Genomic DNA, 27,653 nt, shown 5'->3' with positions numbered 1-27,653 from the left:
GAATCCATTCCTAAAAAACTTTTTTAACCTCAAGGTAATTTTTTGGTTAAGCCTCCAAGCATACATATGGACAAATAACCTAGAAATTAAAAATTACAATAAATAACTTGGAAAATTGCCTTATTCTTAAGTCTTTGATTTTTGAACTTTTCTTCATGATATTTCTTGATCTTCATATCTTGGTAGACTCTTATTCTCTCAAAATTTTGCAACTGTTTTTTCTTTCCTATTTTTATCACTCAAAACTAAAAATCCTTAAAAGAAAAACATAAGCTTAAGCAAGGAAACTTAACTTCAACTCATTTTGGTTAAAGGTATTAGTCTAAGGTGCAATGACTACATAAGCTCTCTTGGGTAAATTTTTGGTACACGATGCTAAACATATTATGGCCCTCAAACTAAGCAAGGTTGTGTTTTTGTTCCATGATTTCACTAGGACAGGGAAGCCACAAATACACTAGCAACCTAGGTCTCAACACAACAATACAACAATTTTATAACTAGATTTAGTTTTTAGATTATTTTTTAAAATCTGTATAATAATTTTTTAAGTTCTAGTAATTTTTCAATTTTTTCTCAGTATGCTTGCATTCCTATATCTGACCCCTACCCCACACTTAATTGATGCAATGTCCCCATTGCATGCTTAAACATTTAAAGAAGATAGAACTAAATAGGAGAAATTGGAACAGACTCCCCTAGGATAGTAGTGGTGAGATCGAATTCTGGAACTTATGTGGTAAAGCTCAGAATTCTCGTATAATGATTGGTAACAGTACTTTTATGCCTTCTTCTTGTGAATTAAATAAGATGGATCAAAATAAACCAAAGAACCATTCTTCAAAAAGTATGTTAAACCTCAAACACAACATGGGAAAGAAATGCCACGTCATGGTGTCGTGTTTGAAATCGTCATGATCGCGACATATAAGATTGCCACGGCGTGGTCAAATGATGCCACATCATGGTAACTGGTCTGATGCAACCGAGATAATATCAAATGCCATGACATGGAGATGATGGCCATGTTGTGGTGTCTTCTCATAATGTCTTAAAATAATGCATCAGTCCTTCTTAATGGATTTTGATCATTCCTGACCTTTTCTTTCTATAAAATTTCTTCAAAACTCTTCTCTTCATCTAGTGGGAACCCCAAAATTATTAAAAATATGGTCTTCAATTATAAACTTCTAAAAATTTCATGGCTTCTTCATCAATTAAGTTCCTTCACTCCTTCACTTTCGTTCAATACTACAAAATAAGATCAAAGACTAGTGAAAAACATTATCATTCAGTTAAAATAAAAGTAAAAACTAAAATTAAAAAGAAAATCAAAAGGAAAAGAAAAGGCAAACTTTTAAAAATTAGGTTGCCTCCCGAGAAGTGCTTCTTTTTGAGGAGTCGTTAGCAGGACTCCTTCCCACTCTACGTTGTCGCGATTAGGAGTGGGATCTCCCTTTTCTCCTTTTGCTCTCTCTACTTGTGCTTATATGCGTGAACTCGTCGAATGTACGCCTTCTTTGAGTTTTCTTTCATCTTTTGATGGCACTTTCTTCATGCTTGCATTTCAATCCCTTGTTTTCCCCTTTCATCTTCTTAATCTTCTTCCCATGTTCTTTACGACCTTCTTTGTCTAACTCCATTTTGAGAGCTATTAGCTCCTATAATTCGTCACCCATTTCTTCATCATTTATCTTAACTTCTTCACAAGAATCATCTTCTTATTTTTCATTTTATTCTTCCACTTGAGCCTTAGGTGTAGTGAATGTGAACACCTCCAAAGTCATAGGAATTAAAGCTCTTGGGTTAGAACATTTGACTTTAGCAACATGAGGTTTCTCCCAAGCCTTCAACTTTTCTCCCATCAAATTTTCCATCTCTTCTAGCTCACCAAGGTTTTCTTATTCCAAATTAGTGATCCTAATCACTTCATATCATGGCATAGAATAACCCACTTTTGGATTCATCTCAAAAGTAGTTTCTTCATCTTCTACATGAAGTGTGAGCCTTGAGTCATGAATGTCAATAAGGGCTCTTATAGTATTCAAGAATGGTCTTCCCAAAATTATGGGAAGTTCCTTATCTTCTTTCATGTTGAGAACCATAAAGTCAACCCGGAAAAATAAATTTCCCAACTTTTACCAACAAATCTCAAATGATTCCACCTGGGTTAGTGATTGAATACTCCTCCATTTGAAGTGTCATTTGTGTATTTTGGAGCTTTAGTAGACCGAGTTTCTTTTAGAAAGAATATGGAATAAGATTAATGATTGCCCCCGAATTAACTAAAGCATTTATTACAGTAGAATTCCCAAATTCAAAAGGCAAAGTTAGTTGCCTCGGATCTCCCACTTTGATTGGCAATCCATTGATGATTGCAGCTGAATATAATTCATTAAGCACAATAGTATATTGTTTTCCCAACTCCTTGCGATTAGTTATCACATCCTTAGAAAACTTAGGGAGCTTAGCCATGGACTTTCATAATGGAGCATTTATTGAGAGGGGTAGCACTTATTCCATGAATTTCTTCTGTTCCGGCTCCAGAGCATTCTTAAGGGCTTGATATGGGAATGGTAAAGGAGGTTGTTACTGATTTAAAAGAGAATAATTTTGGTTCTCCCATGACTACGACATGGCAATGTCACCACGACGTGGTGAATCGTCAAAACACGGCTCATATTTTAGCTTCGGGCTTCTCTTCTTTCAAATACGAATCATACTTTTTAGTGGCTGTAACATGGGTCATTAATCGCTCAGAATGAACCTCTTTCTTAGTAAAAAATTCCATTTCATGAGGTTGTGATTTTAGGTTAGGATTTCTATGAGGTAACTGCTCGTTAACAAGTGTTGTTAATTTCCGAAGTTCATTCTTTATGTTCTTGATGCAAGCTTGATGATTTATCACATTAGCATCATTAGTATCATGTTTTTCTCCAAGGATTCAATGAATCGATTAAATAATTACTCAAAATCCAATTTCTTCTCGGATTGTGGGTGTTTTGTTTGGTAATAGACTCAACATGTTTGTCTATATTTCTCGTCCTTTTTCTTCTTGTACTTGTCATAAGGTAACCACTCCTTTTTTTTGGCTTTCTCTAATCTTCATCATATTTGTCTCGACTAGAGTAAAACAGTTGTGCTTTGTTATTCCCGTGCTCATTCAAATGGCAATTTTTTTGTTAAATGTGACCCAAGACAATTGTCACATACAAATCTTATGGCATTTACAGATTGATCCATCTTCATCATTCTCGATCCATGTCTCTAATTTTTCCAAAACCGCAACTACGTTCTCATTCCCTCCATCTGCTTTACCTTTAGTAACATTTTAACACCTATTCCGAAAAGGTTCATTATAACCCTAAAATTTTTAAAGATTGGCATTCTGGTCTATACGCCGTGCGTACTCGGGGTGTACACATGGTGTACTCATGCATGAGGAAAGCAGTACTCGCACGTGTACGCCCGGCGTACTCATCAGGTATGTGGCACGTAAGCCATTGAGACCAAAACCCTAGTTTTAAGGGTTTGCACCCTATATAATCCCATTTATGGCCCCAAAACCTTCACCATCATTAGCCTCCGCCTAAAAATCGTCCCTCTAGCTAACCTAAGTGTGAAGAGTGCACCTTGAGCTCATTTGTGTGTTTTGGTGGTGTTCTTGAAGAAGAAGAAGAAGAATGTGGAAGAAGGACATTGGAGCTTGGAAGAAGTTCAGATTTGGTATTCTCACCTTGCTAGCAACCTTCAAGAGGTAAAAAGCTCCTATCTTGATCATCTTTTCTTATAGATCTAGATATTCCTTCATTTAGGGCATTTTGGTCCCATAAATTGTGATTCTTGAGCATGGCATGCTCTTAACCAAATAAGTCGTCATTTCAGACCCAATGAGGGATCTTGAGTCATAAAAATAAGATCTTTATGCTTAGTCCTTCCCCATAGATGCTCTAGAAGGTCTTTAATTGTTAAGAAGTTAAGATTGTTGGTATTAAGTATTTATGTGCATGCGAAGTCATAAAGTTGGAAACTTTATGACTCTTATTGATAATTTGGCCTTGGATCTAAAGTTAAAACATGAGAGCTTAACGTATTAAGCTCTTATTATGTAAAAGAAGCCTTGGTAAGGACGTTGTTCGTAACTCAACATACACCGCACGTACGGGTTGAATCGCCCAATCCCGATCAAGGCTTGGGTACGCCCAACGTACAAGTTAAGTACGCCCTGTGTACTCAGCTGAGTTGATTGAGTTGACTCGTTGACCTTGACCTTTGACCAGAGTTTGGACCAAGTTTAACTTAGGAGTATTTTGGGTATTTTAAGCTGTTAATTAATATTAGCTCCTTGATATTGGCTAGGTGATCGTTGAGACGATTTTTGGAGCACAAATTTAGTTCAGCTTGCATTCAGACTGAGAGGTGAGTTTTCCTCAGTGTACCCTTGGGTCGAAGGCACCAAAGCTGGCCCACTAGATTATTTATCCTAGATAGGATAGTATTATGCTAGTTTGTAGCCATTTAGTACATCCGTATGATTATCAGTATTTATTGTCTTCGTGTTTATTTTTATCTGTGACATCCCCATTTTCACAGCCAGAAAAGACGGATTTTTCACAGCCAGAAAAGACGGATTTTGTTTATGCTTTGTTCAAAAAAATCAGAGAAACATTTTAAATAAAAGAGTTGCGGAATTTGTTCCCAGTAAAACATGTAAATACGTTATCAAATCATTTCTGAAGAAATGTATTTCTATTCATTTTAAAACATTTGGGATGTCATTGTCAATACAGAAACATAAGCATAAACAGAACTTACATTCATTATCACTAGTGATTTACATCTCCTTAATCTGTCAGTGTAATGTAACTTCATATCGACACCTGTGATACAAATAAGCTGGAGTGGGTTAGGTTGGGAAACTTGGTGAGTACATAGGGTTTTCAACCCACAATAATATAATTATTATGTTTAAACATCAAACAATCAACCCAATTACCCATCACCATTATCTTCTTTACTCTTAAGGATCTACCCTAAGAAATAGCTATTCCTCGTTCATTCATTCCTAAGGAATCGGCACAAAATCCATTGTTGCCAGGGTTTACTCAACAGGCACTAAGTCGCATGGTCGCTAGGTTTTAGGTACTAAGTCTCATAGTCGCTAGGGTTTATACAACAGGCACTAAGTCGTATAGTCGCCAGGGTTTAGGCACTAAATCTTATAGTTTCTAGGGTCTCTCAGGGTACACCTGGTGAACACGCAGTTCAAAACATCTGGTGAACACGTAGTTCAAAACATCTAGTGAACACGTAGTTCAAAACATATGGTGAACACTCAGTTCATGGTCATCATCTATACTCTGCTAGATGGCTAGATCGTCTTAAACATTGAGGCCTCTCATCATTTTATCACACATCAACTATGTCATCTACCCACGTTTTACCCAACATTTTTGTAGATATAAAATACATATATAGTTTAAATCATTTAAAACATATATAAATCGTTCATCCCTCAAAGATATCAAGAACACAGATAATATGCACACATAACATGCAATTTATATTAAATACTTCATATCTATGTGTAAGATGAAAGTAACTATGCACTCACTTGTCAAAGTGATGATTCCAAATTCGGGCAGTGCTTCGCTTCTAATGATTCTATTTTCCTTCGACGAAACCTAACATTATTATCACTAAGTTTAAGTCTAATCTTTATTGCAACTAATTATTAGTCTAGATTTATCATTAAATCAACGTCTACATTCATTATCTATCAAGTAAGGAACAACCAGGTAGGATCATATCGGAGGTAGGGCCCGTTTGGTATACGAAGTATACTGTTTGCAAATCCCACTTTAAACACCTCACTAAATCACAGACTAGACATCATCCCTGTAACTAGATGAATCAGTATAACGACCTGGAATCAGTGATAAATCATGTTTATTAGTTCATAATAACGATAATGAACTTAAACATAAGTTATACTTAAAGTAGGGTAAGCATAACTCACTACAGCGGGTTTTTATTAAAAACCGGGTTTCGCTGGAGTAGCGTTTCCGAGCCGAAAAGCTCTTTTTTTTCGGAGCCGTCAGGCGCTCCGGTGCTTCCGCCTTGTGCTAGGGAGGTTCCCTAGGCTTTTCGGGGGGGGGGGGGGGGGGGAGGGGCTAGAAATTCCTTTATCGTAGTTGTTACATATTCAAAATATAAATACAATAACACGTTTCAAAAGAAGTCATTAACGCCAGAATGTTAATCCCCAAAAGATGATTTCCAAACCTGCTTAGCGGTTTCCTGAGAATACAAGTTATTTCAAAGAAAAAGTGTCAACAATTAAGTTGGTGAGTTCATAAGCGGTTTTGAGAATATGTATGCCATTCCAAAGTTCGTGCGTTTTCCAAGAAAATCCCTTATTTTCTTATAAAAGTATGAAATGCATATGAATGTTCGTGTTGTGATTGTAAATAGTTGCAGGAAAATCCCTTATTTTCCTATTATTTGACTGTTTTATATGCAGGAAAATCCCTTATTTTCCTAACGTAACAGGCAGTCTCTAATGTCTAAGACCGAAAATCGCAAGAAACCGACGTGCTTAAAGGTTGAGGCATAGTTTTATATAATAAAGCTATAAGAAGATTGCACTTGTTAGATGAAGAATAGTTTTAATAACTAGTCAATCATAAAATCAAAATACCATAATAATTGTCTATCCGGTGAGTTTTATAACCCTACTAAACATAATATGCCTGTGGCGACGGTCTTTAGGGGTCGAAACGTTTATGACAAATTGTCACCCAAAGGACTATAGCTAACAGTCAGGACGCGGGATCATGACTTCCCGTATAGATCTATACACATTTGACATGCTCTCCAAACGGGAGACACTGGTTATAATAGACAGGACTTTAAGTTGTACCTTTTCGCAAAAAGGTAGCGTTGAAGATGTAAATGTCTCACGGATTCTCAATTAAGTCTGTATTAAGGTGATAGTTTTGTATACAATGTTTATTCTCTTTAACAATGTTTGACTAAGCATAAATCATAAGTTTTTTGAATGCATAAAATGGTTTAACAAGGATAGCTAACAACAAGTTCACGAGTAATATGATGAAAAATCGTTTATATGAAATGATTTCCTTTTCTACCGTGTTACAAAGGCATGATGATGAGTTGAGTTTTCTTATAAAAGCATTATGTTATAGTTGAAAATGGTTACCCTTGATATGATGTAGTATGCAAACGTATAAATGAAACATATTTCTATTTATAAAACATATTGTATCCTAAGAGGGTAAAGTTGTGTTTTGAGGTGTTTTGCATGATAACCACTTCATATTATAGTTAAAACAACAATATGAAAAGTATAGCAAAAGATCGATGTTTCACACGATTTTAGCCATGTGTTTACTTGTATTCCCCCCCCCCCCCCTTGAAAGTGTTTAAAAGTGGTTAAAATGTATTTAAACCGTGTTTGTAGGGGTATGAACTCACTTGATTGAAGTGGTTGTTTTGAAGTAGTCGAGAGAAGAATCGAGCAGAACTTCGACTTAGAGAGAGTTGGAATCTCGGGAATATTGGCGATCTCGGGAGTGTAGAACTTCTTTCGGGACTCGAGTATGAAAAACCGGGGATTCAGGAAGGCTTATCGAGGTAATCACGCAATGTAACAACACTTAGAAGGAAAGAAATGAGCACCAAACCCGGCACCCTTAAGCTTCTATTTATAGGGGCTAATTTGGGGGTCTCACGTCGTGAGTTTTGGATCCTTACGTCGTGAGGCTTAGTCAGCATGATCCCCTTCGACGATTTGACGTGGCTGACACTCTGGAACCCATCAATCACGAGCTTACATCGTGAGCATGGTGCACTCACGTCCTGAGGCTGAGTCACCCTCGGATTTTGTGTCCCGAACTTGTAAAATCCGTAACTTTTGCGTACGAGCTCCGATTTCAACGTTCTTTATATGCATGCTTAGGTGTGAAAAGGCTCTACAACTCTCGTTTAGACTTCGTCGGCTAATTTTGATTTTATTTTTATTATATTATTCTTAATAGGCCGGACCTGGAAAAGTCCGTTTAAATTCCATAACTCCTTCATTTGATGTCCATTTCGTCAGACTTTTGACTGTTGTACTCCTATTGTCAGGGTCTTCAACTTTCGTTTAGGTTTGGTTGGCTAAAGACCGCTCGATCTCTATTTCGAGTCTTTAGCTGTCTATTGCTAGGTCAGAAACTTAGAAAAATCATAACTTCCTCATACGAAGTCAGATTTGGGTGTTCGTTTTATGTATGTTCACGGTTTAATGATATCTATGACTTTCATTTAGATACCTAAGGCTAAAAAGTATTTTATCGCGATTTCGTATTTTACGTTTTAACAGTGTTTTACTGGTATTGCCACGGATCTTCGATTGGTCATAACTTCTTCGTTATAACTCGGATTTTAGTGTTCTTTATATTTTTGGAAACCTCGTTACGATATATACCACTTGGTATATCCAAATTATTGTTTTATAAAAGTTAAATTTTGAACCTAATTTCGCTGGTGTTACACATTCTTTTTATGCACTCTCTCGGTTTAACGTATACTATGACTTTGGTTTAGATTACTAAGGCTAAACATCCCTCTATCGTAAATTCTCTATTTACATCTCATAACATCGTGCCAGTTTTTTTTCCGCCAAACTTCGATGGGCCATAACGTTTTTGTTATAACTCGAATTTCGGCATTCTTTATATCTACGGAATCCTTGTAACATATACTAAAACTTGGTTAATATTACTCCTTCTAAATAATCTTCCATCAAAAACTCATTTTTGATGCTTATTGTCTCTAAATTGACTAGCTCGAATATGCGAGCGTTACGTTATCTGTTGCATATGTCGACATATTGTGTTTGGGTTGAGGTGGTCCTACTTTGTGTTGTAGTCCACGACACTGGTAATGACCGAATAAGTTGTAGTCCCTGCTACACGGTCCAATCAGGCTAGTGTCCCATAGAGCGATCCGGATAGGCTGTAGGCCCTACGAGATGGTCCAGTCATGCTGAAGTCTCGTAGAGCGGTCCAGATAGGTTTTAGGCCCTGTGAGGCGGTCCAGTTAGGATGGTTGCTCATATTTGTATGCTTTTTTGCTATGTGGTGTGCTGGTACTTTGGGGAAACTCAGTAAGCAATATTTAGTTTATTGTTGCTGGTAATTCTGATGATCGTGGGAAAGTAAAGGCGTGATCGTGCACATCTTCCAGTTTTATGTCAATGGGTCTTCGAAAAACTCTGATTTGGAAATAATGCTTTTGAAAACAATGAATCTTTCTGTAAATAATGGTAGTTTTTGTTTGATTTTGAAAATTTTAAATTTCTTCGATTTTTGAAGTGTTACAAGCTGGTATCAGAGCCTTGGTTTGAGAGAATTTGATGATCATTCGTGTGAATCCAGACTCAAACTAGGGAACTATCAAAGTTTTTAAATTATTTAAAAAAAATTCAAAATAACAAAGGAAGGATATGATGTGTATAATCTATTAGAGCAAGAAAGTATACCCCAAGTTAACCACACTGTTATTTGTAATGGTATGGTAGAACAACATGCTATTTGTCGGATAGGGATCTTCAGGAACCGCATGATAGAATTGTCTGTTGTATGATCCCTTATTTCCTATAGAGTTTTCTTGATTATTTTTGTAGGACTCTTTCAAGTGTAAATTAACTATTAATTGAGTACGTTAAGTCACATGCTGCATGGGTTAAATAATTTTAGAGTGAAAGATTTGGTCCTGTTGCGCAGCTCTTGTCTGAGTCCAAATGCTGTAGGGTTGAATCTTTTAATATAAGATTATTTAACTTATGCTACATGTGATTGTTTTCATGCAGTAGTTAACTAGAACCAATGGGGGGTCATTTGGTAGTTGATGGTAGGGTGAGGTGTGGATCCTAGGATAGCCTCGGGAGTATGTAGTAGTCGTGATGTGTTTTTTGTAAGTGTTGGAAGTTCCATGGCTGGGCTATATGTAAGCAGCCGGCCAATTAAGTAATGTAAAACCTTTCTCTAGGGAGTGAGAATAGGATGTATGCATATTCTAGTGTGTGTAGTTAGGGTTGTTTGGATGCTCTTCCGAGACAAATACATGTAGGTGTAGAAGGTAATACGGGCCTGTAAAGCATAGGATCCGTATGCGTAGTAGGGAAGTCACAATCCCTAGGGTTTTGTCGCTTAGAATAGCTCATATGGTATGAAATACGCCTTATCTAACACTTTTGGTTTATTTTTAGTATGGTGTTCATGAGGTGATCTAAATCAGGAGCTGGAACGAGTAACCATGATAGGCCGTGGTTGACTGAGGATAAGATTATAACGTTGATTTCTTCTGAGGTTGTGACTGTTATCTGAGGATAGATACCGGAGTTGTTCGGGTCTATCAAGACCACAATGATTGAGTACTTTGATGACCATTATGGTGCACTTTTTAAGGCTATTGTTGCTGCAACTACCACGACTATTGTGGCCGCTGGGTTTCATGGAGAGAGAGACTTCCAATAGCGGGACTTCGACAATACGAAGCCCCCGGTATTCGATGGGGTTCATGATCCAATCATTGCTATGAGTTGGTTGTCCGATGTTGAGGGATATTTCTTTACTTGCTCCTTCCTAGCTGAACAGGAGTTCAAGTGCGCCCTGAACCTTCTCCGGTTGGCAGTGAAGGATTAGTGAAGGTTGGTTACTAGCTCCTGTACTTCGGAACAGAGGGTTGTTGTTTCATAGGAGCAGTTATCTGAGATGTTCTACCCGAGATATGTTCCATTAGTTGAGAGGGAGATATTGGCATAGGAGTATCTAGAATTAAGGCAGGGGACTGATTTGGTGACGGAGATCTGCAAGATATTTACTAAGTGAGCACTGTTTTGTCCTGAGTTTGCTGCTTTTGAGCAATTATCAATAATCATATCGTCATTTATAATAACATGGATTATTAGGAAGATATACTTTGAAAAGACAGATTCCACATATCAAAATTTGGTGTCTTTAAAAAATATTCCATGCTTTCAAAACATTCTTACTTTTAAGGCATTCTTTCAAAACATTCTTTTCAAAATCATTTAACACTTTCACATCAAAACATTTCATATATAAATAATTTAATTTCATTATCATAAAATCATTTTGCAATCTACCCCAAAGTAGGAAAAGGCCAACATGTACTCACCTCAATCATATGAAGGCTAGGTAGTCCTCTTCTAGTCCCTTTCCTTAAAACAACAATCACAAACACCAACTGTATATCAAGTAGGTGAAAGTGAATAAAATGACCAGAATATCCCTCAAGGGTTCCATTACTAAATTTTACTACTTTAAACTATTCCTTATGCAAATATATAAATGTAGGTGAAAACCGCACATAATCTGAGTCCATATGAAAAAGTTATGACAAAAATATGTGGCATTGCTGAGATTGTTACACAACCTATGTAATGATTTTCCTTCCATTACAAAACCGTATATTGAGGTCTGCACACACAAAAATCTTGAATTTTCGCATTATAACATTCTACTATGCATAGTTCTTGAAGAACCTTTTTCCATTCACTTTGTGTCATTCTTTTAGGTTCTCACACACGTTTAGAAGGTGTTTTATCATCTTAAAACACTCCAGTTAATTCATTAAGTGATCATTGAAACCTTTAAGATCATGATTATCTTTAAGTGTTTAAAAGAAATGTAAACTAGTCTATTTTACACTTGGACATTCCAAAGTCCACAAAACCTGTTTCCAACTTGTTGAACACTCAAGAGGATGTTGTCAAGCACATGAAATCATTACTAATCTCATTTTAAATACCTAATCTATCTATCGAATCCCCAAATCCATTCCATATTCCGAAATTTCCCTTTAGGCTAAAACAATCAATAGGGCTAGAACTTCACAAGCATCCCCTCATGTTTATGTTCCATTGTCATCTCTAGAGTGTCAATTCATAGTCACGAATGCCATTCACTTGAAATATATCAATCAACATATAGTTATCCCTACATTTCCCAAAATACCCTAATCACCAATTATTTCATATATATCAATGAAGGAATCAAGCGACATTTTATGATTTGAATTCAAATTATTCCAAGAGTATGCATTCATGATTATGAACTTCCTTTACTCATCAATTTCTCAACTACAAAGGATTCCATTAGTTTCCTGATATTATCCCCATCTCCATTTTAATCCAAGACTTTACATGATTTTACCATCATGGATGTCTTTGAGTATTCCATTTGGATTCATTGTCATCAAACATCATCTAGGTTATAGAATACAAACCAATTTCAACATTAAATGCAATATCCCCAAATTAGATTTCTAGGGTTCATGGAGCCTTTTACCTAAATCATCAAATCCATCAATGGGATAATTATATTAATTTTAGAACCATGGAAACCACACAAGGGAGGTTTGAAAACCAAACCCTAATCATTGAATCTCATCAAATTCGATATTGGGGTTTCTCCCATTTCTCAAATTCGAATTTCAAGGTTAGAAGAGAAGACATTCTACCTTGCAAGCCTTTGTTCTCCCTTTTCTTTACTTGAATGCTCACCTCCCATCTTGAATCAAACCGTAGAGGATGAAGAAGAGGAACCTGAAGATTATATCATTCCTTGCTTGAAAAACATGATCAACGAAATGAGGGGAAGGAGGGCGTGTATCTTATTTCCTCAATTTTTACATTAGGTCCCTCTAGTTTGTCCATTTTGGTCAAAACTCACCAAACCTCAGTGTTTGTGATTTTAACATAATTTTTAGACATAACAAGTCCTTCTCCAACAATTTTATAACTTGGTAGTCCCTTCCACTAATTGAGTCAACTACTTGCTTTACTGACAACACTTTTGGCTCATTTAACTTTTGGAATGTTATTATTTTTGCTTTTGACTTTCTAGCATCAAAAAAACTAATAATATGTTTATTCCTTAATGATTTAACTTTATAAATCACTTTCCTTTATTTACTTTATTAATTTAAGAACCTAGTCTTAAATTTTAGGACGTTACAATTATCTACTACTTTAAAGGATTCCGTCCCTGAAATATTATCATGAGCCATCTCATTATATTTTCGTCATGTCTCTCTTAAAATTCTTTTATGGTCATATCACTTTGTTTGTTTGACACAATTTCAGTCCGTCTAATTATGAATAATACATAATTAGGAGTTATCCACCCTCTTGGACACTTTTATCCTTTTATCACCTTTTTTTAACTTTTAACAAAATACTATAACAATGATATTAATTATTTCAAGACATAGTCTGGTCACATTCCAATAAAGTTAAAGCATGTATAAAGCCTTACCGGTTCCTTTTAAACTTTTAATCCATCATTTGTGTATTTCCTTACTTAGGTTCTAATTTTCATAAGTATATCCCTTCATGCTCAAGCACATCACTAACATTCCATTCTTTACTGATTTAGTTAGTAACAAATTACCATGACATAGCTTTCGATATGTACTCATCTTGCCTTTTTTGACCTTCTCTGGTATTAGAGTCTCAAACATAACATAATATCATTAATTTTACCTGAACGCCCACCAAAAAGAGGTTTCCATTGTCTATACAATGCCATCCTATATGGCCAACTTGCCACAACACACTATGATACATATATCATTTCATTCTTGTTTCGATAATCGCAGCTAACATGTTGTTGTGTTTTATACTTAGAGTCTAATCACTCTTTGTGACCTCTCATTCTGATACTTTCTTTTCTATAGGTATTGATTTCTAAATCATAATACTAACACTTTACCTTTAAGATATATTTCTAGTTCATCCATACTATTGATTATATCCTTCTACATTCACCCATAGGATAAACCAACCATATATATCAATCTAAATCTTATACTTTTGTTCCAAGCAGTACCATACCACCCAAGTTCATGTCTGCTTCCTGACCTTGTCTATATCCCTTTTCATTCACATTAACTGTCGTGTCAAACCCAAATTCTCATTTAATGGGTTAACACTCTTCTTAGGCATGAAAGCCTAAGCACATTATGACAAGAAGATCCAAAGTACATGGTGTTCTTTCAATTCACTTAAAAAATATTGTTCGGTGCAAATTGTCTCGTTACTTGTAACTTGATTCTTCCCATCTATCTACCCCTTAAACGAAATGAAGGTATTTCTTTTAAGGTTAAATCACAAGATGATCCACATAATGTAACAAGATGTTTCGTTTATTTCCTCGCTAAATGTTCATTGCCTCACATTTACTCCTTGTGGTATTCAAATTCCATCTTTGCTTCATGCGATTAATCACATATTGCTTCTATCTAAATTTCATCCTTAAGGTGTCCTTCAACATTGTTGTTCGAGTACTCGGATCTTCCATTCATCACTTTTTGAATTTAACTTCTTTTGCATCATACTTTAGTTCTCTCTATTTCTTATCCCTTTCCTATGATTACACAACCAAATTTTATATCAATTGATTTTTTTGCATCATTTGGTTACAGTTCGAGTGACCCACAATGATCTGAGTCAAAGTTCTATCTCCCATATAAATTCAAAAAAGAAGTTCTCATTGACATATTTCTTCCTATTCCTTATCTATTTTTCGAATCTATATTAGCAGTAATAACAAAACTTAGTACTTAAGTTGTACTAGAGTGTGCCTAGTCCATATTACTAGTTTTCACAACTTGGAAGCTCTAAATATTGTATCTTTGGTTCGCTTTTGTCACTCTTAAGTCCAAGCATCACATGTTCTTCTTACTCAACCTAAAGCGCGGTGTGAGCTCATGTACATTGCATCCTTACACTTTTGTATACATCCTACCATCTACCCCTTAAAAGATATGTGGGTATTTCTTTTAAGGTCCAAGTCTCTGTGACAACCCGATATTTCAACTCTTTGTAATGACCTAAAAGGTCAAGTATTGTAACCACTTTTGAGTTAATAAAACTAACTTTGATAATAAATTATCCAAAAAGTTCCTATTTAAATTCTTCTACGTTTAAATGTCATCAAACCATGATCGTACGTAAAAAGAACGCCCAAATCCGACTTCGTATATTGAAGTTATGATTTTTCCAAGTTCGGCTTAGCAACAGACAACTAAAAACTCGAATCGGAGATCGAGTGACTTTTGGCCGGAATGACCTAAACGAGAATCGAAGGTCTCGACAATGGTATTTCAGCGGTAAAAAGTCTGGCAAAAACCGACGTCAGATAAAGAAGTTATGAATTTTTAAAGAAATTCCTTAATCACGTCATTTTAATAAATAAATAAAAATAAATTACTTTGGAATTTGCCGACAGAGTCTAAACGAAAGTTGTAGATCGTAGTCTCACCTACGCGTGGATATAAAGACCATCGAAAACGGAGATCGTATGAAGAAGATATGATTTTTTGAAGTTTATTAAATAAATTATATATAAATTTAATTCAAAACCCGGTAATATCCGAAGGAGGAGTCAGCATCCTCATCCGAGTTACGCGTTGCGTAACCCCGTACGCCCCGCGTACCCGAATACCGCGGTCTCGGTCCGTCCACGTCGTCCCTATGCGAAGTTACCGACCCGACCCGCTGTCCCATCCGACCCGCCGCCCCATCCGATCCGTCCCATCCGATGCCGAGGCAGTCGAGGACTCGCTCATGCGTGACGTACGCGTACGCGCTGCGTATGAGCGTACGCCCCGCGTACCGAGGCGGTTCAGCCTCCCTATAAATAGAATGCGAGGGCTTCCGAAAAACTTGCTCATTTCTTCTCATTTCCCTTGCGTTTTGCCTCGTTTTCCGTGCCCGCTCTACCCCGAAGCTCTGGTCTTTTTGCTCAAGTCCTGAGGGTCGATTTTACTCCCGAGATTCCCGAGAATCCTGAGGAAAATCCGTTTCCTTTTCTAGGTATTTCTAAACAAACGAGTCACACTTTTAGAAAACTATAATAGGTATAGTTTTACGAACATATCTCTAACTCCTTCGTACTAGAAACATGAATTTCAAGAAGTCTCTTTCGTATACAAGAACAAATGAAACATTTTAACAAGTAGATCTGTTTTTATACCATGGTTTTGTGAGACGCTAACTTCACATACGTTCGAGTACACATTTCAAGTCCTGTATTATATACCAGAATCCCTTGGAGGGGGAGCATGGTGTTTGTGTATAGATCTATATGGGCTTGACAACCCGCGTCCTGACTGTTAGCTACAGTCCACCGTTTGGGGTGACAAACGTCATAACATTCCAACGCCTGAAGAACGTTGTGTATAGGCATTCCAAGTCAATAGTATGGTTATAAAACTCACATGGGGTATTAAAAATGCATTGATTTACAAGGTTTTCAAACACATTGGTTGTTTTACACTTACATAAATTTTAGAAACAAACATTGGTCTTGGGTGAAGGCTACTTTTATACTAGTAGAAAATATAGGATTTTCTAAACACAAACAAACAAAGACAAAACATTTCATTTTATACAAACATTGTCACTTAAATACTTATGAAACTCACCAGCTTAAATGCTAATCTACTCTTTCAAAATTACTTGTATGTCCCAGGGATTCAGTAAATTCAGGTACTAATATGCTTTGAAGAAGGGATGCTGCAGCGCCAGTTTAATCTCATATTTTTGACATCATATTGTAATTGGTTTTGAACATGTAACTTTTGACAAATGTAAACTTTCAATTATATATATGATGGTTGTATTGCTTTCTTTACTATGTATTCATTTGTTACGTTACCACATGAAGTCATCCGCCCCCGAACGTTTCCGCCGTTCAGGTTTGGGGTGCGACAGATTGGTATCAGAGCAATGTTTATAGTGAACTAAGTATATCGAACCACATAAGATATACAAACTATAAATGCTTAAGGGACTAATACTCTCTGACAAAACATTTTTCTTTTCTTTCGCTTAAGCAGCGTTACGTTTAACTTAAATTAATAGTTCATTTAAGTACAATTGCATGCATACAACAAATTATTTTCATGATATCTAACTATACAACAAGTATTTAGACAAGTTGACACTACGATTAGGAATCGATATACGTAATCAGATTTTGGACAAATATAGCATGATCAACTATATTTGCCCGAGATTGGACCAATGTATATCGAGGAATGATCGTAGTAAGCAACAAGTCAAAACTTACCAAACCATTACAAGAATCAAACACAAGAATTTAAATACTATAGGAGTATTTGCTACCTAAACTAGTTTAACTTACATGTTTTACATGTTTCAACCTTATCCAATTCTTTTAACCCTATTTCTCGTATAGTCAAATGGATGGATTTCACCACCCTGGCGACCCCTACTTTCCCAACCAAGGCAACGGAGGATGGATCGAAGATAATCCCAAAGAGGACGAGGAACCCATAGAAGTGGGTGATGAATCCGGTACCGACTCAGAGCCGGAAGTGATCGACCCACCACCCATTCAACCTCCTGTCTTCGTAAGGAACTTTCAAGGACCGACTCCCGTTTGGGGAAGTCACCTCCACCATTAGAGCCAACAGCAAAACCTACGCCCTCCCTACGGCATGTGCCGAGACTTCTATGATGTTCGCGGCGGAGGTTCGGCTGATCGAGCACTCCCGGTAATGGCGGGTAAGGTAGCCAATCAGTCCTATCAGTCCGGAGTTCAAGCTAGCCGACTCCGGGATGTTAATGTGGAAGTGCAGGTTCACACTTCTAACATCCGTAGGTTGGACAAGATGCAAGACAATGCTCAACTCCAAACCGAGGCATTCCAAGCACAAATGATTGTAGCCCTCGCTGAACTGAGAGAACAACAAGCCGCTTTTAATAGGCGTCTAATGGAGTCGAAGCAATCAGATGCGGAGTCAAGCTCCAAGCGCAACTTTCGTCGCAAGTAGTGCTTGTCAAAGACTCAAATTTTGTTATAGCTTAGGACCTCGGCTAAAAGTCTTTAAATTTCTCGAACTTTGTAATCGGAGACCCTTTTAGGGGTCAAATTTTCATGATCGATGTAACAACTTTTATATTAATATAAGTGACACAATTATTACTACGTTGAGTATTTCGTTCAAACCTTGAAAGGTCTTTAAGAAACCAAATACTTGTTTCATACTTTCAGTCTTACAAATAACTCTCATCCTTCTATTTTAAGACTCATACTATCATCTGTTGTTGAACTATAGCGATTTAGTTCATGAGACACATACATTTTCTATTCTATGGAATTCTTATCTTTACCTTTTTCAACCTATAGTTGAAGGATGCCTCCGCGTAGGAACCCAAGGCGAAACAACGGTGAGGAAACACCTGTACCACCACCACCTCCACCACCTCAGTTTGATGCGGTTATGTTCCAAGCAGCAGTCACTGCAGCGGTAGCAGCTGCCATGTCACAAATCAATAACTCGGGTACTAATGGCTCGGGATCTGGCACACACCCATCCAACCATGGCGAGAGTCACGGACCACCCCGAGAATGTACCTATAAGGACTTCACTAATGCCAAGCCCCAGATGTTTTATGGAACTGGTGGTGTGATGGCCCTGAGGCAGTGGATTGAAAGGACGGAAGCAGTCTTTGAAATCTGCTCCTGTCCCGAGCACCGCAAAGTCAAATTTGCAACTTTCACCCTTATTGATAAAGCTTTAACTTGGTGGAATGGCCACGTTAAAGTACTTACCCTAATAGTGGCAAACTCCATAACCTGGGAGAGCCTAAAAGCCATGATGATGAGAGAATACTGCCCGCGGGGAGAGATTCAAAAGCTCGAACACGAACTATGGACACTCGGCATGGTTGGTACCGACATCGCTACTTATACCAACAGATTCTGCGAGCTGGCAATCCTTTTTCCAGATATGATTGCTCCCGAAAGCAAGAAGATAGAGAGATACATCTGGGGACTGACGCCCCAAATGCGATCAAGCGTGTTAGCTTCCAAACCTAACACCTTTGAAAGTGCTAAGGAACTGGCACAATCTCTGATTGACTACGGAGGTTATCAGAACTCAACCACTTCTGCACCAGAACCACAGAAAGGAACCAACAACAACAACAACTACAACAACAACAACAACAACAACAATAGCAAGAAGAGGGTATGGAATAAAGGGAAGGGTGGGTCTTCCCAAGAGCCCGCAAAGAAACAACTGGTTTCAGTGAATGCTGCCACTGTACCTACTACAACTCCTATAAATACCTACCCAATAAAGCCTTATGTAGGTAACCTTCCAAAGTGCACCAAATGCACTTACCACCACCATGGACCTTGTCGGGAAATGCAGTGCGCCAACTGCAACAGAAAGGGACACACAACCCGTTTCTGCAAGGACCCCGCGAAGCCGATCACTCAAGTCCCTAGCGCGGGTGTAGGCCAAACTTGCTACGGTTGTGGCGAGGTGGGCCAGTACAGGAGGAACTTCCCTAAGGCAGCAGGCACCGGCGGTGTGGGACGAGTTTTGGCTATAGGCCACGACGAAGTAGTAGCTGACCCAACCATAGTTGCTGGTACATTCCTTCTCGATAATTCATATGCATGCATATTATTCGATAGTGGAGCAGAGAGAAGCTTCGTGAGTCAAAACTTTATTCACTTACTTAAACCTAAACCTAGCATGTTAGAAAAATCATTCACTGTAGAGATGGCCAATGGAAAAACCGAAAACACTAACTGCATATACATGGGTTGTACGTTAACTTTAGACGGCCATTCTTTTCCAATCAACCTCATGCCGGTCCAAATTAAAAGTTTCGACGTCATAGTCGGCATGGATTGGTTGAGTCTTCTTCGAGCCGACATCATGTGCTTTGATAAAGCAGTCCGTCTCAATCTCCCTAACAACGAAACTTTAGTTATCTACGGCGACAAATCAAGTACAAACCTTCGCATTATTTCGTGCATCCAAGCTCGAAAGTGCTTGCGGAAGGATTGTCGAGCATTCCTAGCGCACATCGTTGATACAAGTCAAGAACTGAAGGACATCAAGAACATTTCCGTAGTACGCAACTTTCCCGATATCTTCCCAGGAGAACTACCAGGATTACCACCTCAACGTCAAGTCGAATTCAGAATCGACTTAGTTCCAGGGGCTACCCCAGTAGCGAAGTCGCCTTATCGTCTCGCACCAGCAGAGATGCAGGAACTTTCCAGTCAACATAATGAAATCCTTCAAAAAGGATTCATAAGACCAAGTTTCTCACCATGGGGAGCACCGGTCTTGTTTGTAAAGAAGAAAGACAGATCGTTCCGTATGTGCATCGACTATAGAGAGCTGAACAAACTTACTGTCAAGAACCGTTATCCTTTACCCCGTATTGACGACCTATTCGATCAACTTCAAGGAGCAAACTACTTCTCAAAGATAGATCTACGATCCGGATATCACCAATTACGAGTTCTAGAGGGGGATATTCCAAAGATAGCTTTCCGAACTCGTTATGGACACTACGAATTTGTAGTGATGCCGTTCGGGTTAACCAATGCACCAGCAGTATTTATGGACCTAATGAATAGGGTATGCCGTCCTTACTTGGATCAATTCGTCATCGTCTTTATTGATGATATACTTATCTACTCCCGAAGTAAGGAAGAGCATAGTCAGCACCTACGAAAAGTCCTAGAAACACTGCGAATGGAGAAACTCTATGTGAAGTTCTCTAAATGCGAATTTTGGATTTGAAGACTCGAATTTTTAGGCCACGTTGTTAGCGAGAAAGGGATACACGTGGACCCCTCCAAAATTAAGGCCATTGAGAACTGGTCGGAACCAAAGACACCTACAAAAATTCGTCAATTTCTAGGTCTCGCTGGCTATTATCGCAGATTCATAAAGAACTTCTCTAGCATTGCGAAACCTCTCACTACATTAACCCAGAAAGGCGTGGCCTTTGACTGGGAAGTGAAGCAAGAGAAGGCATTCCAGACGCTAAAACAGGCCTTGTGCACCGCACCGATACTATCCCTCCCCGAAGGGATAAAAGACTTCGTAGTGTATTGCGATGCGTCAAAACAAGGACTTGGTTGTGTTCTTATGCAGAGAGGGAAGGTTATTGCTTATGCCTCCCGACAGCTTAAGACACACGAAGTAAACTATACGACACACGATCTTGAGTTAGGAGCAGTGGTATTTGCTCTGAAGATCTGGAGGCACTACTTATACGGAACAAAGAGTACTATATTCACCGATCACAAGAGCCTTCAACACATTTTCGATCAGAAGGAACTGAACATGCGACAACGACGATGGGTTGAGTTACTAAATGACTACGAGTGCGAAATTCGTTATCATCCTGGCAAAGCCAACGTGGTAGCTGACGCCCTCAGTCAAAAGGATTACACTGGCCGGAGGGTCAAATCTCTGACTATGACTATCCATTCCCACTTATCCACACAAATTAAGGAGGCACAAATGGAAGCTTTGCAACCTGAAAATGTAGCGGGTGAATCCCTGCGTGGAATGGAAAAGAATCTAGAAGTCAAGGGTGGCGGATCCTACTATCTCATGGACCGAATCTAGACCCCGAAACATGGTGGTTTCAGAGACGTAGTCATGACCGAAGTACACAACTCAAGATATTCCGTTCACCCAGGTTCAGATAAAATGTATCTGGATCCTAAGAAACTGTACTGGTGGCCTAACATGAAAGCAGAAATTGCTACCTTCATAAGTAAATGCCTTACTTGCGCTAAGGTTAAGGTCGAGTATCAGAAACCGTCAGGATTACTGCAACAACCAGAGATACCAGAATGGAAATGGGAGTGGATTACTATGGGCTTCATAACCAAGTTACCCAAGACGACAAGTGGACTCGATACCATATGGGTAATCGTCGACAGATTGACCAAATCTGTGCATTTCCTACCCATCAAGGAGACTGACAAAATGGAAAAGCTTACGAGAACTTACTTAAGGGAAGTAGTGCGACTGCATGGTCTTCCGATATCCATTATCTCCGATCGAGATAGTAGATTCACTTCAAGATTCTGGCAGTCACTATAAAGTTCCCTAGGGACTAGGCTAGACATAAGTACAGGCTACCACCCACAAACAGACGAGCAAAGTGAGAGAACGATACAAACTTTAGAAGATATGCTGAGAGCCTGTGTGATTGACTTTGGAAAGGCATGGGATATCCATTTACCCCTTGTCGAATTTTCATACAACAATAGTTATCATACATGCATAAAGGCTGCTCCGTTCGAAGCCCTCTATGGTCGAAAGTGCAGATCCCCTCTGTGCTAGACTGAAGTTGGCGATACCCAGTTAGCTAGAGGAAGAGTTCCTGAAAGCACTCTCACCGGTCCGGAAATCATACGAGAAACGACAGGGAATATCGCTCAGATTCGTGAACGATTGAAAGCCTCTAGAGACCGACAGAAAAGCTACGCTGACCAAAGGAGGAAACCTTTGGAATTCCAGGTGGGGGACCACGTCTTATTAAAGGTCTCACCGTGGAAGGGTTTAATACGCTTTGGAAAGCGTGGGAAACTAAATCCACGATACATAGGGCCTTTCGAGATTCTTGCCAGAATCGGCCCTATGGCTTACAAGCTTAACCTACCGCGTGAACTTAGTAACATACATCCAACCTTCCACGTCTCAAACTTGAAAAAGTGTCTGTCCGATGAGACTCTTGTTATTCCACTCGACGAAATCGAGATCAACGAAAGCCTCAACTTTGTGGAAGAACCAGCAGAAATCATGGACCGAGAGGTCAAACAAACAAAACAAAGTCGCATACCCATCGTGAAGGTTCGCTGGAACGCCAAGCGGGGACCTGAATTCACATGGGAACGCGAAGATCAGATGAAACAAAAGTACCCTCATCTCTTTCATGTTCGCTAGTATCTTTACTACTTTAAATTTCAGGACGAAATTCCCTCTAACGGGGGGATGATGTGACAACCCGATATTTCAACTCTTTGTAATGACCTAAAACGTCAAGTATTGTAACCACTTTTGAGTTAATAAAACTAACTTTGATAATAAATTGTCCAAAAAGTTCCTATTTAAATTCTTCTATGTTTAAATGTCATCAAACCATGATCGTACGTAAAAAGAACGCCCAAATCCGACTTCGTATATTGAAGTTATGATTTTTCCAAGTTCGGCTTAGCAACAGACAACTAAAAACTCGAATCGGAGATCGAGTGACTTTTGGCCGGAATGACCTAAACGAGAATCGAAGGTCTCGACAATGGTATTTCAGCGGTAAAAAGTCTGGCAAAAACCGACGTCAGATAAAGAAGTTATGAATTTTTAAAGAAATTCCTTAATCACGTCATTTTAATAAATAAATAAAAATAAATTACTTTGGAATTTTCCGACGGAGTCTAAACGAAAGTTGTAGATCGTAGTCTCACCTACGCGTGGATATAAAAACCATCGAAAACGGAGATCGTATGAAGAAGATATGATTTTTTGAAGTTTATTAAATAAATTATATATAAATTTAATTCAAAACCCGGTAATATCCGAAGGAGGAGTCAGCATCCTCATCCGAGTTACGCGTTGCGTAACCCCGTACGCCCCGCGTACCCGAAGGCCGCGGTCTCGGTCCGTCCACGTCGCCCCTATGTGAAGTTACCGACCCGACCCTTCCGACCTGCTGTCCCATCCGACCCGCCGTCCCATCCGACCCGCCGCCCCATCCGATCCGTCCCATCCGAAGCCGAGGCAGTCGAGGACTCGCTCATGCGTGACGTACGCGTACGCGCTGCGTACGAGCGTACGCCCCGCGTACCGAGGCGGTTCAGCCTCCCTATAAATAGAATGCGAGGGCTTCCGAAAAACTTGCTCATTTCTTCTCATTTCCCTTGCGTTTTGCCTCGTTTTCCGTGCCCGCTCTACCCCGAAGCTCTGGTCTTTTTGCTCAAGTCCCGAGGGTCGATTTTACTCCCGATAGTCCCGAGAATCCCGAGGAAAATCCGTTTCCCGAGACGAAACTCTGCCCGGTTTTCCATCTCGCTATCTTCAAACTTTCAAGTGAGTTCATACCCCTTAATCAACCTTTTTAAATATTCTAAATGCTTTTATATGCTCTCAAGGGGGGGAATACAAGTAAACACATGAGTATTATCGTGTGTTACATAAACAATTATTTTATGTGCTTTTATATATTCAAATCGCATGTGATTTATAAACTATATAGGGAACTTTTATATATACAAAATATGTTATATTCTATCTTTTGAAATATAAATTGTTATAATGCATGTATCAACTAAACTTTTCTTAGATTATATGTATACTTGTCTATTTTAGTCATTACAAAATCTGCGCTTTCATAACAAATGATTCCTTTTCTAGGTATTTCTAAACAAACGAGTCACACTTTTAGAAAACTATAATAGGTATAGTTTTACGAACAAATCTCTAACTCCTTCGTACTAGAAACATGAATTTCAAGAAGTCTCTTTCGTATACAAGAACAAATGAAACATTTTAACAAGTAGATCTATTTTTATACCACAGTTTTGTGAGACGCTAACTTCACGTACGTTCGAGTACACATTTCAAGTCCTGTATTATATACAAGAATCCCTTGGAGGGGGAGCATGGTGTTTGTGTATAGATCTATACGGGCTTGACAACCCGCGCCCTGACTGTTAGCTACAGTCCACCGTTTGGGGTGACAAACGTCATAACATTCCAACGCCTGAAGAACGTTGTGTATAGGCATTCCAAGTCAATAGTATGGTTATAAAACTCACATGGGGTATTAAAAATGCATTGATTTACAAGGTTTTCAAACACATTGGTTGTTTTACACTTACATACATTTTAGAAACAAACATTGGTCTTGGGTGAAGGCTACTTTTATACTAGTAGAAAATATAGGATTTTCTAAACACAAACAAACAAAGACAAAACATTTCATTTTATACAAACATTGTCACTTAAATACTTATGAAACTCACCAGCTTAAATGCTGATCTACTCTTTCAAATTTACTTGTATGTCCCAGGGATTCAGTAAATTCAGGTACTAATATGCTTTGAAGAAGGGATGCTGCGGCGCCAGTTTAATCTCATATTTTTGACATCATATTGTAATTGGTTTTGAACATGTAACTTTTGACAAATGTAAAATTTCAATTATATATATGATGGTTGTATTGCTTTCTTTACTATGTATTCATTTGTTACGTTACCACATGAAGTCATCCGCCCCCGAATGTTTCCGCCGTTCAGGTTTGGGGGTGCGACAATCTCCCTATGGTTCATAAACACTAGTAATTCGTCTCTCTGGCTCGTCCATCATGTGAAATTGTCTTCCCCCTTGGTCAATAATAAAACATCTTCCATACATTGCTTCTTCATAATTAGGCTATCATATCTTGGAGTGTCATTCGTTCTAACACCCTCATGACATTCTCCAAGTGTTCTTAACTTTTCATTACAATTCAAAAATTTTTGATAATATCAAGCAAAAAATTCAACAATATAATCTTTTATCTTTATTAATACTTTTTTCTTCAGGAATTAAAGAATCTTGTAATATTTTTTTTCATTTGATCAATATGTTCATTTAAATTTAATATTTGTTCTCTTCATATAATAGAAGAAAGATTTGTATAATTTGTTTGTTGTACAAGTTTATTTATTTGTTCAGTTATAGAATACTATTTTCAATATTCTTTTGATAAGCTGTAAATTGGAAAGTTATCTCATCTTTATTTATTTGGAAGGATTGTTGTGGTGGAAATATTCATTTTGAAGTTTGGCCATTAATTAATCTATATTCTATTTCAATGGTATATATATAGGTCATAACATATGTGTTAACAAACAAAGGAACAAAATACATTATTTTATTTATTGAAGATAGATAATTATAGAAGGTTTCTTATATTATTTTTAATTCTTCTTTTGAAAAGTTTTAAATGACCACGTTCTAAATGGTTCCCATTCTCTTTGATTGAATTTATTTTTTTATTTTGGTTCTTGCCAGTGACCTAGACTAAAATCTATTTTTTATGTACTATCGATTAAATATTAAAAATCATTTATGAAGGAGTAGGATCCTCATTTTAATAAATACCTTGCACTATATTATTCTTAATATTTAGGTGGTCAATTTTTTCATCTACCTCTTCTCTAATTTGAGAAGTTTATGCCATTGATGGCATTTCAACCCTAAAATCTATAATCTATTGGAGAAATATAAGAATAAGATGTTCTTTCATATCTACATCTTCTAATTAAAGGATTTTCTTCTATTTTTGGTTTTTATTTTTCAAATTCTATATTAATTATGCGATCTGATCTTTGAATTATGTTTGTTATTTTATTACTTATTATTTGGTAAGGAAGTATTACTCCCTCTAAAATCTATTTTTCAGGAAATTCAATTTCATTCCATTTATAGCTTTTCTAGTTGTTATTTTTTTGACATATCAAAACTACTTTCTATTAAGATAGTTTCATTTATAGACTTATTATTCCTTTCACAATTAGGATTCATACTGACTAGATGTCTAAAATATATCATGTAATATATCCAGATTAATTCTGATACAGGTACATAATAATATCCATGTGTTTTAACATTTAAAGTTAAAACATCTAATATAATAGACCATTTGTCAAACTTGTTTGTATCATTGTCATTAAAGATTGTTTCCAAATTCAATTATGTACATCATGTAATACTGCTAAAACGCTTTTTGGTAAACCTTGTATGGTCAAAGGTTTAAAAGCAATTTGTACTAATTCTAAATGTAAATAACTATAATTATTTTGATATCTATTAATATCATTATATCTTTATAATTTTAAAGTCATCTGATTTTGATTCATAGTTCAATTTTCTTTGGTAGTTTTGTCTGACTGGAAAAAACCAAATTCTTCAAATGTACCAAGTTCATATAGAACTTTTGGTTGTATTTTTGGTATGTTCCATTTATTTAATAAATCTAAGTTTTTTGGAATTTCATATTTCTCAATTGATCAATTCTTTACAGTAGTTTTATTACATTTTCTAAATATGTTGAATATATTGATAGACAAATGTACAATATCCTAAGAAAATTGAACTAATGACTTAGATACTATAGTATGAAAGGATCATGGAAAATATGAAATATGAGGACATGGAATTATTAAATGGTTCATTAGATTACATTAAAGTATGATTAATATTTTAAATATGAGTTCATAAAATATTCTATATATATATATATATATATATATATATATATATATATATATATATATATATAGGTACTTTCATGATTAGTATAAAGTATGAGATTTTCAAAGTTAATAAATACCGGCCCTTTAAAAACGCCACCTATTGGCAATACGCCAGACCGACTTACGACTTATGGTTACCATATTGTATAAGTCCTAAAATGATAATTTGATTAAAAAATTTTAAGAAATTTTTTCTAAAATACTCTTTTCTTTTTTAACTTTCCTCATACTTTTCCGTAATGAAATCATGAAACAAATGTCATAGGTTATTCAACACCTTAGTATTTTAGCATTCCATTAGGCTAATATAAACAAAATTACAAATTATGAACAATATAAATAAAATCAGAGACTTACAAATTATAAGGATCTCAATAGGATGTTGGTACTCCAAACTGTAATGTTTATTACAAACTAAGAAGGGTTTTTAAAAGAGAAAGAGATGGGAGGTTAGAAAAC

At 37.2% G+C, this 27,653-nt stretch overlaps 1 long non-coding RNA gene across 1 annotated transcript; it reads right to left on the bottom strand.

The window, feature by feature from the left end:
• Positions 1–366: 366 nt before the first annotated feature.
• On the bottom strand, positions 367–27,653 carry LOC128133312 (uncharacterized). Its single transcript, XR_008231778.1, has 3 exons — positions 27,552–27,653; positions 4,816–4,880; positions 367–1,251 (listed from the first exon to the last, which is right to left on the bottom strand). It is a non-coding gene; the product is annotated as an uncharacterized LOC128133312 (long non-coding RNA).

Source organism: Lactuca sativa, chromosome 4 (genome assembly GCF_002870075.4).
Source record: "Lactuca sativa cultivar Salinas chromosome 4, Lsat_Salinas_v11, whole genome shotgun sequence".
Taxonomy (NCBI): Eukaryota; Viridiplantae; Streptophyta; class Magnoliopsida; order Asterales; family Asteraceae; genus Lactuca; species Lactuca sativa.
This window is presented reverse-complemented; position numbering and strand designations above follow the sequence as displayed.